This window comes from Lichenostomus cassidix, chromosome 10 (assembly GCF_008360975.1).
Source record: "Lichenostomus cassidix isolate B80296 chromosome 10, HeHo_3.0, whole genome shotgun sequence".
NCBI lineage: Eukaryota > Metazoa > Chordata > Aves > Passeriformes > Meliphagidae > Lichenostomus > Lichenostomus cassidix.
Genome location: NC_139491.1, coordinates 9,222,273 through 9,235,499, shown reverse-complemented (window position 1 = coordinate 9,235,499; position 13,227 = coordinate 9,222,273). Strand labels below are relative to the sequence as shown.

General features: G+C 38.4%; 1 protein-coding gene across 3 annotated transcripts in view; it reads left to right on the top strand.

The window, feature by feature from the left end:
• The window catches only part of SH3GL3 (SH3 domain containing GRB2 like 3, endophilin A3), a 59,463-nt gene that overhangs the window by 15,395 nt on the left and 30,841 nt on the right, over positions 1-13,227 (top strand). The gene's annotated exons all lie outside the window — the stretch shown is intronic.

Here is a 13,227-nt window from a genome sequence, read left to right as displayed (position 1 = left end):
ATATTGCAATTAGTGCCTGTAACCTATTCAGTCAAATCCCACAGCTGCTCTTGTCTTGGTTAGAGTGAAGAAAATAAAGGCTCATTGAGTGCTTAGCTGTCCTCCTTCTAGGTCTTCTTTCAGATATGTGGCTTGTCAGCCACCCAAGTGCAGAATCTGTACTTTGTTTGGATACAGAGATGCTAAATATTTGTATCTAATGTTTCAGTAGTGTGCCTTTTTTCATGGAATGTACTGATCCTGAAAAATGTTGTGAATCAGTATCTTTTGGTTGACTTTCACTATTTCTTTGAGAAAATGCTGGACTTGCAGGGTAAACAAACCTAAGGATAATTTATTAAAGATTTTGGCTTGTTTTGCATCTGACATGCTGGTAAGTGATGCAGCCTGTGCTATGGAGATCCTGTAACTCAAGAAGCAGAAGATACTTCACTGAGGAAGTCAGAGAGGTAACCACAACAAGAGTCCTCTTGTCTAGCAACTGGTAACAGTGCAAGTTACTTGATCCTGCCCAGATGTCAGGTAAACAAACAACAACAACAAAAAAGACGTGTGGGATCTGATAAAGGCAATAGTAATGGCAAAAAGGAACTGTAGAATTTATTGAATTTGACTACATTTATTGGAAAGTTGTGGTATGACTTCCAGTATTCAATACAGTGAGGAACTGCAATGCATAACTTAGGTAATGTTCTTCTTCTCAGGGTGGGTCAAAGGTAAAGTTTCAACTCACTTTCAAATGCAGAACTGAGGAAGAAATTTAAAGTCAGTTGATTGAAAAGGTCTGTTGTTGTGGAAAGAAATACTGTTTACTAGGAAATTAAAGTTCAGGAATAAAATACTGGATTTAATTTATTTATTTTTTTTGGTATGTAAGGTAACATAAGATGCTTCTTAAGAGCTCATTTTTTAAGAATTGGGATAAGATGTTGGGCAAAATAGTAGTGAGAAAGTAACAGAAGAAAGAGCATATGTATATAGTAGATCAAAACATCCAGGTTCAAACAATGAAACTGTTTATCTCTGACAGAGACACAGTCATGCCTAGACATATAAAATGGTTGGAACTAACAAAAATAAGGGGGAACATGAAAAATGAAAATATTGGGACTCCATCTTTTAGCAGAATTCATTTAGAAAATGCTAAAGCAAGCAAGTGCAGAGCATGAAGGAATATTTCTCTACAGAAGATTTCTTAAATCTCCAAGTACAGTGGGATCACTTAAGGAGACACAGACCTTTGTGTATTGAGTGGATGAGAGATACCAATGGTAACTGTTAACAGCAGAGACAGGCATTGCTTGGGGAAAGAATGAAATTAATTCCTTTAGTGTTCCCAAGGGAGAATGGGGGCAGATGACAAAAACTGGCAAATGTCCCAGAGGACATTGAAGAATACTGGAGGGAATGAGACTTGTGCCAGGACATGTGATTAAAGAATAAGAATAATGTTTGAAAGCTGACACAACCTAGGGACAAAAAATCTGAAGGCTGAAGCAGGTGTATGAAGACAGTCTGTATTTAACAGTTCATTCAGAAATGTGAATAAATATCAAAAAAGTGACAGGATCCATATATTTTCAGAAGATACCATTTCCTTCCTAAAATAGACTTCTGTTCAGCGGAAATAAACTACAGTTCTAAATGAAATATGGAATAGTATTGATGTATAGTTGGAAAAAAAATAAGTGAAATAAATTAAATGGACTTAGGGAATAAGTCTGTTTACTCTTACTTTTTGCAACGGAATTGCATTTTGGTTTTGTTCTTGTAAAAAGCCTGCCTCTTCTGTGTGTCTTCATGCACAACTTTTGTGTTGATTAGTGGTGATCACCTTTGTGTTTAGGCTTAGGTGCAGGAGTCCAGGAAAAAGCAAAAATTACTTACGATTTTATACGTGCAGTTGGGGTTTCTGGGATGTTTGTCTGGTGCTTGTCAGCTTGGTTTGTCTGAAGTTATAGTAAAGTAAACACGTGTTAGCTTTATGAAAGGTCAGTAGCTAACTTTTTATGGTTACTAAAGCCCTTGCCGAAATCAGGCATGACACACTTGCAAACTTGCTTGGTGTAGTAAAAAGTTACCATGGGTCTGGCTGTAATCCAGTAATTTACAAGAAATGTTCTGATGGTTTTCCCCTAGAATTTTTTGCCCAGTTGTATTTTTTTTTCCCTTGGAAATTGCATGTGTTTATTGGTTTCCAGTGAAGTGTCTGGTAGTGAGATGTAAAAGACAACTCTTGTTGTTATGGTGTCTGTTGAAATTACTGCAGTAAGTTATGCACCCCAGAGGGAGTTGAGTTTTAACTATTTTTCTGTATACTCCAATATATAAAGCTGCAGTGCTACTCCTTTATCTGTCCCCTAATGATTGCTTCCCCTGGTGTCACAGAAAGGATAGACCCAAGGCTTGTCTGTATCTCAAAGTTGCTGTGTCTGTTATGCAGTGATAATACCCTTCATGTTATTAGAATTTTATTTACTATGCTTTCTACTTAGGTTGTAAGTTTAAATTAAACTTCTTTAATTGAAAGTGGACTGCAATGAGGATCACTTCCATTTTCTCCATTTAACATCAGTGATGATTCCTTGAGTATAACTCATTTGACTCGTGAAATTCCAAGCAGAACCCGTGCAGTGTCTTACCACCTCTCACGAGCTGATAAGCAAGGGCAGGCTGTTTCTCAGAGCTGATTAACTCATGTGCAGCTCTCACAGAATTCAGCTTTTTAAAAAAAAAATATTTTCAAATATAATTTTTTTCATTAACCTTCGTGGAGTTCTGTTTGCAATGAGAGTTTGTGTCCTATCACTTTCATCCTGTGCCAGCTGTGATCTGTTTTCCTGTTTTCGGTTTGAGACCTTTTGATGTAGGTGTGTATCTCTGCCTGCTGGCTCTGCAGGCCTTGTTCTTGTGGTGGCTGTGCGTGTGGGACAGCCCAGGTGGTGGGAGGACTGCATCTTCTGCTGTGTGCTGGGAGTATTTTTAGAGTGGTGCTTCTGTTCAGTAAAGCAGGAAGCATAGAGAGTGAATAAGAAAGCCTTAATAGGTGTCAGATGCATTTCTAATTTCTGCTGTGCTCTAAAACTGCAGCCAGGCTAGGATCTCTGTGTAAAGATGTGGGATTTTTCAAAGTACTGAGAAGGAGGTGAGCTCAGAACCTCACTCCCTTAGGGTGCTTTGAAAGCTCAGCCATGATACTGGCATAGGAAATCTGCTGTTGAGTTTGAATTCACACATTTTTTATGTATTTTTTGAATTGGTTGTAGCTGAAGGCTCTGTATAGAAGCAGTTTGACTCCCAACAGCTTATTCATATTGCATTTCTTAGGCTTAGTTTCTAAAAGGTAGTGGAAAGTAATGCTTTTCTGAGGAAACACAACTGCCAATATTCACAATTATTGTGAATGTCTTACTTGTAGCGTGGTCATCAACAGCTACTGTAGCCTCTGCAGGCTGGTTTCTTAAACCTTCTCCTATGTCAGTGAAGAAAGAGAGGCTCCAAGGGAGTGTGAATCAGCAGCTGGTTCTATTGTCTGTAGATAGAACCTAAGGGGGAGCAGATTTTCTAACCAAAACAACCAAAATTTATTACTGCTTTTTGACTTTCTGGATGTGATTTAAGCTAGTATAATAAAGTATGTGCTCTGTGTTTTAATTTCTTACATGTCCTGAATGGCATTTGTCTTTTCAAGTGCTGCAATTTTTTTAGCAATTTTTAAAAGGCCTTTTTCTATTTTTTAATTTTTTTAAACTTTTGATTATCACCAACAGTTGCAGGGATGCTGCTGCATCTCTTGCAGATTTCTGCTTTTGCTTCATTGCTTTGTGTAGCATTTTGATCCAATCTGTTGGAGTGAAGACCAGATCAGAATCAAGACCACCTTGTTCCCCAGACAGTGTAAGTTGTGTGATTGGATTTTGTTGTTAGGTTGTTTGGTGGTGGTGGTGATGTTTTTTGGTCTCTTGACTATTTTTCTTTTCTGTTATATTGTAGATACTAGCCTAGACATAATATTTAAGCATTTTTTAAAGTCCATGCTGATTGAGTTAGTACACAAAAACTTCAATTACGCAAGTGCTTGATTGCAGAGGAAGTACTTTGGTAAACTTCATACAAAGAGAACCTGAACTTGACAGTGGGACATGAAAGGAAACTTTATTGACTACATGCAGATATATTTGTTTCCTAGGACTATAAGCTATTATCATACAGTCTGTTAGAGATCTTGTCCTTTCACAGCCAGTGGAAATTGGACATGATAAATCCATGACAGTAATAGTGAGAAAGCTTCCATCCTGTTTCTACTTTTTATTAGATATTTGGACTTACTTTTATGAAAATCTTACAGAATTGTGGAATAAGAACAGTGGTGAAGAGGACATTAGAATTTTATTTCTTGTCTGCTATGTTTTTAAATGAATAATTATACTTCTACAGTTGTATTTATGAGCTGCTAAGGTAGTCAGGCAGTAAGGCAGAAGTGTAGCAAAAAGAAACTATTTCAGTCAGCATATGTACAGTAAGTTAGCAGAAGGTAGAGGTCATGCTCTGCAGCCTTTCACAATGCAGCTCTCAAAGCCTGCAAGAGAGGGATCATAATGCAGTAAACTGGAATCCTAGCAGAGATACAGCTGCAATTTGGAGGGAGGTTATTTATATTATACCTGTAAAATATTTATATATGAAAGTCTGAATGGCGTTGCAATGGAATAGAGAGTGGCATAATAGAATGGGAGCTGAACTTTCTCCTTGAATTCATCTCCTTTTATAGCTGCTTGGCTTTGCTGTAGAGTTTTGCACAGGCATCCTGAAAGTTGGAGTGAGAGCTGGCACTCCATCCCAAACTCCTGCTGTTGCCTGAGTCACTGCGGCACATGCTGGGTAATACATTGCAGTGCAGCCTTCTGAGAATCCTGCAATGCTGAAAAACAAAGAGCCAAGTGAAGCACAGCAGCAGCACTGCATTGAGGGTTTCTTTAGCATCACTTGGTGTTACTTGAAGTTGCAGTGCAACCACTTTCTGTAAACACATACGTAATTCAAGTTCAAAATACATCTCATTCTTCATAGCTTCTGTAAAAACCATATAAAACCCAGACTTGGTCTCATAATGATATTGTTAAGGACAAAGTGCTTCTGTTTGTATTAATGCCACTTTCACCCCAATTTTATTACCTTAGTCTAATTCAGTGCTGTGCTGAGTTCTCATTGTTGGTCTCTTTTCTGTTCACAGAGAGGAAGGCACTGCTGGAGTTTTATGGCTAGTTGAAAGTTGGAGATATAGGTTTTAATAATGCTTTTAACAAGTCCACTTAGAAAAGAGCTATTCAAATGTCAGGTTGCACCTTCAATTTTATTTTCTAGAGCCCTAGAGTCCTATCACTGTGTACATGTTTCTGTTATCAAAGTTATTAAGAGTTTTATGCATTGATGGGAGAATATACCAGTTAATTTCCTGTAACATCTCAGATATCAGCAGCTATGCAGGTTAAACACAAAAATAACTTGGTCTTACATGCTTTCTATTCAAAGGACAATGCCAAGCCTCTGAGGAGAATCAATTCTGTTTCTTTACTACCCTAATTAAGGTGCATTTTTGATACTGTACTTGTGTTTAATGAACTGTAATGACCACAGTGGAATCAGTAAACAACTGAACATCACTTAAGAGTCCAGGACTCAAGGAAATCAAGGGGTTCTAAAATTCTGTTTTCTGTGATTGCCAGTGTTTCTATTCTTGTGCAGTTAGGTTACACAGTGAAAAAGTAGAGAAAGTATTTTTTTCTTTTTTTCTTAACGAAGCAAAAAGGAAATAAAACATTTAAAAAAAAAGTGTTAATGGTCCTAAGTAGTAACAGCCCCTTTTTTCCCTTGTGAGTCTGTCGTGAATGCTAGTAGGTCTTACTGCTCTCATTCTTTTTCTTACAGATGCAAATAAATATGGTACTAGAAAGTGGCATAAGTTCAAGGATAAGGAGCTGGTTAGTGGCAGAACCAAAAGTAGATTTTATGTTTCCAAACTATAGATGCAATGTCCAGTCACTGTGTTTCTTTTGTTGGTGTTTTTTTCAAGTTATTGTTTGTTTGTTTGTTTGTTTTATGTTTGTTTTGCATATGTATCAATAAATGCAAAATGTAGATTCAGGTTTGGATTAAAGTTTCCATATAAATGTGATGTAATTTCACTGACTGAAAGTTTGGCAAGGCTGAGCATGGTATTTTCAGTTACCTTCATGGCATTTAATACCCCTCTGGAATGGGCAAGCAATCTTCTGGAAACTGGGGTTTTTGGGTAATGGTATCTCCTCAGCAGAACATGAGAGAGAGAGTGTGTGTGAAAGGTACTTAGTGTCATAAACAAAATGCTGGATTGGGGGTCAAAAAGTCAGTGTTTTGATTCAAAATTATGATTGTCCTTTTTGCAATCCTGTTGAGAGAGCTGGAAAGTGAAATATGGTGCCTGTGCCATCTGTGTGGTCAGAGAATGCCACAAACACGGGAACACTTTGTCGTTCTTTCCCACAGAGAATGTAGCACCTGCCAGCTTGGCATCTGGGTCACAATAGATGTGGGCATGGTGAGGGGGAAGGACACACATTAAATGAGGAAATTGGTAATCAAAGACTATAACCTTTCATAAATTCAGGACCAGCAGTTCCAGTCTGCTCTTTTGAAATTTCTTCCAAAAAAAAAAAAAAAATTTAAACATGTTAGGATGAATTCTGTGTTTGGTGTGATCTGCTTGGATGACTGCCTGAGGCACTGGAACATAGCAACTCTTACTTACCTTTAAGATTAACAGTTTATCATTTTATGGATTTAGCTTCTGAATAATCCCTACTTGCTTTTTTTCCCTGTGTGTTGTAGTAACCACCTAGGATTCAAAGTGCCATATCTACTGCTTTGTTTTGTATGGAGAATGCAATGATCATGGCATTTTCACTGTGAGCTTGATTATTAAGAGTTTCAGTGATCTCTTCAGCTGTGATTAAAGGTTCCTGTTTCATGGGACTTGGCTTTTTTTGCTACTGATGGTTGTGGTGCCTTTTTTGTAGGAATTTCTTGCTGCAAAGCCATGTGCCCCCACAGAGAAGGACAGAACCTTTTGACCTCATTTGCACTAGTATTTTATAGCTTGTTGGGGAATTCTTCAGAGGTCTGTGTTCTAGGTGTAAATTATACTTGGAAATTATTTCATTTTTCTCTGTCATTTGTTTAATTTGATAACAATGGAAGTCAATTTGTGTGCACGCTGAGGGAAGTTTTTTTCTGTCCCCATGGATGAAGTCAGTGGTGCATTTTAGCAATGCTGCTCTTACTACTGGAAAGAATTGTGACTTGTGGAGATTCAGGACAGTGTGTGTCTTTCTTAGAAATGGAGCTAAGGAGCCCTGTTAGCTCCAATTGCATTTTAGTTTGTGGTGTTGTGTGTTACAATGTCTTGCCTAAAACCATAGGCATGTTTTGAAATGGAGTTACAAAAATAAGGCAAAAATGTACAGTGACTTCCTCTCCAAACTAGTCATGGTGAATAAAGTGATGAAATAATGCCTTTTTTTTTCTTTACTTTTTGCTGTGATACATGGAAGTTTTCTATTAAATGAATGAAAAGAGCATGGATTATTGCAAACTTTCAGATACAAGAAAGTGCTTGAGACTTGTTTGTTCCATTTAGGTTTTCCAACTCATGATGAGCACAGGCTGCATTAGCAAAGAGTGAACTGTCAAAGTCCTTTCTTTTTTCCCATGGGTAGTGTTTCTAAGGGCCTCCACGGATCCTAGCTAAGTCAGCAGAGCTGCTGGGAGCACATTGATGGATTTTTCAAAATATTTGAGTAATGAGACTTTTAAGACCATTAAAAATTCAGTTGCATTTGTAGTAGACCCAGGAACTGGAAGCATTTTGCTTCACAGTGCTCTGATGCTGGATGTGAACTTAGACTTGGGAAAACTGTGGACTAAAATGCCTTAAAAAAAAAGAAACAAATAAACAAGAAACCTCTTAAGCAGGGCAGACAATATTCTTTCTTTCACAGGGAAAGTGTGCAATCCATGTACAGCAGAACCAGAATGTGGGTGTTTCACACTGTACCAAAAGCACAGGAAACTACAGGACTGGCAGCTCAGATAAGTAGGAATGATGCCATTTAAATCAAAATAATGTGCAGTAAAAAGTAAGGATATGAGGAGGAGTTCTCAGTCCATTTTATAGTGATTTAAAATCCACACAGCTAGTCTAAGTGCTAAAAAGCGTAAGCAGCAGTTTAATAACATTGAAGGACAAATTTCTAACTTGATTATGTGGAATAGAGCTCTGTAAGAATTACTGTCTGGAAAGTAGTTTCTGAAAGAGCAAAAAACAGATGATTTGTCACTTTTCATGCATAAAAAGTAGACTTGCTGATAAACATGCAGAAGTGGTGATGAGAAATAGCATGCTAATGTGAGGAGAAGTTAATTCTAAAGCAAATCTACTTAAAATTACAATTTCTGACTGTTGGTGTATGTGGCTGTGTACAACTTCTGTTGACAGTCTTGTTCTGCTTCCTCTGCTCACCTGGGGCTCTGTAGTGGATGATCTTGACCACATTTTTGCTGATAATGGATTCACTAAAACTGTCACTTTAAACTATGGCACTGCCAAGGAAGTTTTTACCTTAGATAAATATGTAGTTGCATAGTAACTTTTAAAATGAATATTCCTACATATCTGAAACATACATTTTAGTGTTAGCAGCTCTTGAACTTTGACAAATTAAAAAATACTTGGCCCAAATGCATAAGCTTTGAGCTTAAAGCTGTAAATCACTGTTAAAAATGCCCACATATTGTCTATATTATTTCTCCTGCAGTTGGTCTGCACTGGTGCTTGAAACTATTTGCCAAGTAATTACTAAGACTCAAATAAAGAGCTTTGATGTTGAATGTATAATGAATAGGTCTGACTTCAGCAAAGGTGGTGTAAGTATATTCTGGCTTTACAGAAATCGGAATTAAGTTATCCATGACTTTTTCCTGCTCTTTGACAGTCTCTCTGACATGACTTGTATGTAAGTGATCTTTCTAATCTTGCATGTGGACACTGCGGATGTGTTGGTGCTTGGTGTCCTAACAAGGTGGCCCAATGTATTCAGCCTTAAAAAAACCACCAACTTTTAGATCAGCTGATTTGTATTTAAATGGATTTTCAGTAAGTCATCGAAGAAGCAGAAATCTCTGGTCATGGAAATATAGGAGGGCAATTGGGTAGTCATGAATTATGCAGTGCAGTTACATGTTTTAAGAAGAAAAAATATTTACATGTTTTAAGGCTTTTAATTTCCTGTTCTGCATATGCTGGCTGTGATTTATGTGTTGATCTCTGCTATTTGACAAACTAGGATTTTTTTTTGTTTGTTTCAAATGGTGCATAGGAAACAACAATAGCATGTTACTCCAACAGAAAAATGGTGCAGTTGGCTATTCTGTAGCAACTCTAACCAAGTCAGACTTCATGCAGGACCCAGCTACAGGGTAACACACTGGGTTATGGTTCAATTAAGTTGTGAAGTACTTTCACAGCTCTAAATCCATGGATAATACAGTGACTGTTGATGTGCTGAAAGCTGACTAGGCCCTCCTAAGTTTAGGCCTATGCTACAATCAGTGATGTATTTAATGGTAACTTTTGCAAGAGGCAGTGGGAGCCATCTTCCTGAATAAGCTAGGGTAGTTTAACCTGAGAAAAGAGTGAAGAATCCAGTTTCTGGGTTTAATTCCAGGGCATTGTGCTGGAACTGGTCACATAATGTTCTGGGAACATGAAGTGTATTCAATTCCTCTTAGGAGCTATGAATCAGAGTAGTGCTCTCTTCCAGAACTATGACTGACAATATGCCAACATTCTCTAGAACAAGGCAGAGCATAGATTTTTACTAGACTGAGTGGCAGTTGTAGCTGTCATACAAAGAGAGCAGAAATGGAGAGATATTGAATGGACAAGGTAATGTAAAGCTTCCTGGTTTAGGGCAGAGGGATCATTAAAGAAGTCAGACCACCCTTGTACGCACACCTTTCCACTGTGTGAGGAGGTACAATGTTTGTGCAGTCAGCTTTAACAGCTGGATGCCATCAGATGCAGGATAAAGTTGCATGGCCGCTTGGATCACCCTAAATCTAGCCTTGCTCTACCCTCAGGGTGAGGTCCTGCCCACTTCCTTGAGTCAGCTCTGGGTGCTTGTGTGATCACACACTAAGCTGTTAGAGGCAGTTTATCAGTCTCAAAATCAGCCCAGCTCCAATGTGTGATCAGCTTTTAGGTGGATTAACCCACTGAAGAGCTCACAGTGCGCAGGAGTTGTTACTAGCAGTGCATGGGAAGTGGAGGGAATGTCTCCACAGGGATGAAAAGGATTTAGAGAAGGCTAAGCATCTGTGGAAAATTACCTTAATGATTATTAGAATGTTTTGTTCACAGAGTAGAATAAACTATGCTTTTTAAGGGATTTGTATCTCACTGAAGTTCTGAATGATGAGCCAGTAAGGAATCTCTGCTACCAGCTCACCCTGGGTTAATGGTGACTGTGATGGTTGTGATAATATATCATGTGAGGGCAAAAAGATCTATCCCTAATCCAGCAAGCCTGGAGTCCAAACAGGGCAATTGAGTGGTTTGGGTGAAATGGTAGTCAACCTGGATGGAGGTAAAAGGAATACTCCTGGTGAGAGCAGCACCTCAAGCCATGTGAGGTCTTACACAGTGAGACCTGAGAGGCTTCAGCCTGACTTCAGTGAAAGACGGGGAATGCTGTTGAAGGAGAGAGGAAACACATTTCCTCAGTGGAGGAAAGAGTGCCTTTATTTGAACAGAGGAGTGTCTGGGGAAGGAAGTTCTGCTCAGTTGGCATTAGTACTAATGTGACAAATGATGTACAGCAGAGACACAAGTTAGGGTGTGGTCAAAGGATGTTAAAGGTAGCAAGAGGCAAGCTAATCAGTAAAAAATAAATGTGGTGCAACTTCTCATGTTCTCTCAATGCTCTGGGCAAAACAGAACTGTTCATGGGATTTCTTTGACAATTACTTACTAGCATCTGTAAAAGCCATCTTTAAATATAGTAGTGCAAGACATCCAGTATAGAAACATCTTCAATCACACAAAAGCAAGGAGTAAGAAGACAATATGAAAGGTTCTCATATTACTTGGAAAGGAAGTGTGTAAAGGGGTTATTTAAATTTCTGATTTTGAGTGTTTTGGTTTATAGTATAATCACTCTTTCTCATCTTTGCAGTGGGTATATATGAGTATATCAAAAGGAAGCCACACCTTCCTTACAAGCACACAGAACAACTTCAGAAACGGGGATTGTTTGAAGGCCAAATCAGAATGGTGTTGCTGCCAAGTGAAATTTTGCACTTGGAGCCTGTGGAGGGAGGAAGAAGTGTTAGTGTGGTAACAGCCAGTGGAATGCACACAGTGTGTAACTTGTCATTCACAGCTCCAGCTCCTCTCCATGCGGAGGAAATGGGATGAAATATTGCCCAGTTGTACCTGAAACAAGATGCTGAAAGAGAGGCAGAAACTGGTTCTGACAGGGTATGTGTCCAGCACTGAGGTGCTGCTCATCCTGGTCACCCTGAGAAGGAAGGGCTGTCTCTGTGGGATGCACCCACTGCCTCCACTTGTCTGCAGTGCTCCTGCATGTTCTGTCTCATTGTATTGGCTGAATAAGCAAATGCCAGTCAGACCACAGTTTAGGATAAAAATGCCCAAGTTTTACTTTTCAAAGAAATTCAGATTTTTTTTTTTAACAGGAGTTTTGAACTGAGTGAGAAGTCAGGGGAATTGAAAAGTGAGGAAGGATAATCACTACATGTATTTTTTATGGCCCTTTGATGACTTCACAGTTCTCTTTTTAGGGTATGCTGACTTTCAAAAGAAGATTTTAAACACATTAGGGAACAGTATTTTAGATTTGCAAAATGAAGGATGGAAGTAAAAGTGTGATTCTGTCAGCATGGAGATTTATGGTTTCAGGTATGTCATTGTTCTTGGCTATTTGAACTCTCATATCAATCCATTTAAATTACTGTCAGAGACTTTAGTGTAATCAGGTTTTCTCATTAAAAGCACCTCTATGTTTTCTTCTGAAAAGTGTACAGTCTTGAGTCTTGACACTTACATTTTTAAGTAGGCTTGCAGATTAAATAATGTGTCTGTGTCCAAAAATTTAGATAGGTTTATTACATTTGAATTCCTACAAAGATATTTTCCCTTAGAGATGTGTACAATAAGATGACTTTGAATTTCCTGATTTATAAATGCATATGTAAGCATCAGTGTTGAGTTCTTTAGGAAACAGTGAAGGTTTGTCAGGAGGATTTCAAGGTTTTGCAGTACAAAGTAGTTTTTGTTGTACAATGCATGTGCTAAAGAATAGCTGTAGCAGACAAGTTTGACTAAAACACTCAGAAATAGTGTGACGTGTCACCGCCTGGTGCGAAATGAGTCACTCTCTATAGAAGTGCAAAATCACATTATAGAGTCCAGAGTCTTGTACTTTATTCATATATGGACAAGACTGGCCTTTGTCCACGATACTGGTTTTGTTCAATATCTCTGTGCATCTAATGTAAGCCCATAGACAGCATTGCACTGGTGTATATACCATCTCATACTAATGATCTCTTGAATTTGTACCATTTGCCTCCGTTTTCTCAGGGCTCAGTATCTTACTCTCCTTTTTTGATACTTTTTTAGATTTGATTAAAGAGTAAGTATAGTTGTCAAACTGGAGTGGCTGTTTTGTCATATGTAGAAATACTGGCCTCAGGGCTGTTTTTATTTGGGCTTGCTTCAGAGCAGTTGTTTATGTTCTGACTGAACAGTTGCAGTAAGTAGAAAAGATCATTCGGTGCTGCTTGGAAGGACCACATCTAGAAGTCATCAAAAGACAGTGTGAAGCCTTTCTGTGCAGAGAATTGGAGCAAGTCTGGAGAAAGCATGAGAGAGAGTTACTGGAGATCTATGGTTTATGCAATGGCATAGAGATGAAGGCTTTATTTAGGAATATGATTTTTCTTGTTGAAATGTGCCTGGATTTTACCACAAGTTGGATTTATAGGCAAGGGGGAGTAGGTGGCATGCAGGTAACTTGAAAAACTGAGGTTGCTGTGAGATGGACACAGTTTCTGGAATATACTTCCCAGTGTTTTTGCTGCCTGCAAAGTTCTGTAGCTGCCAAGGGC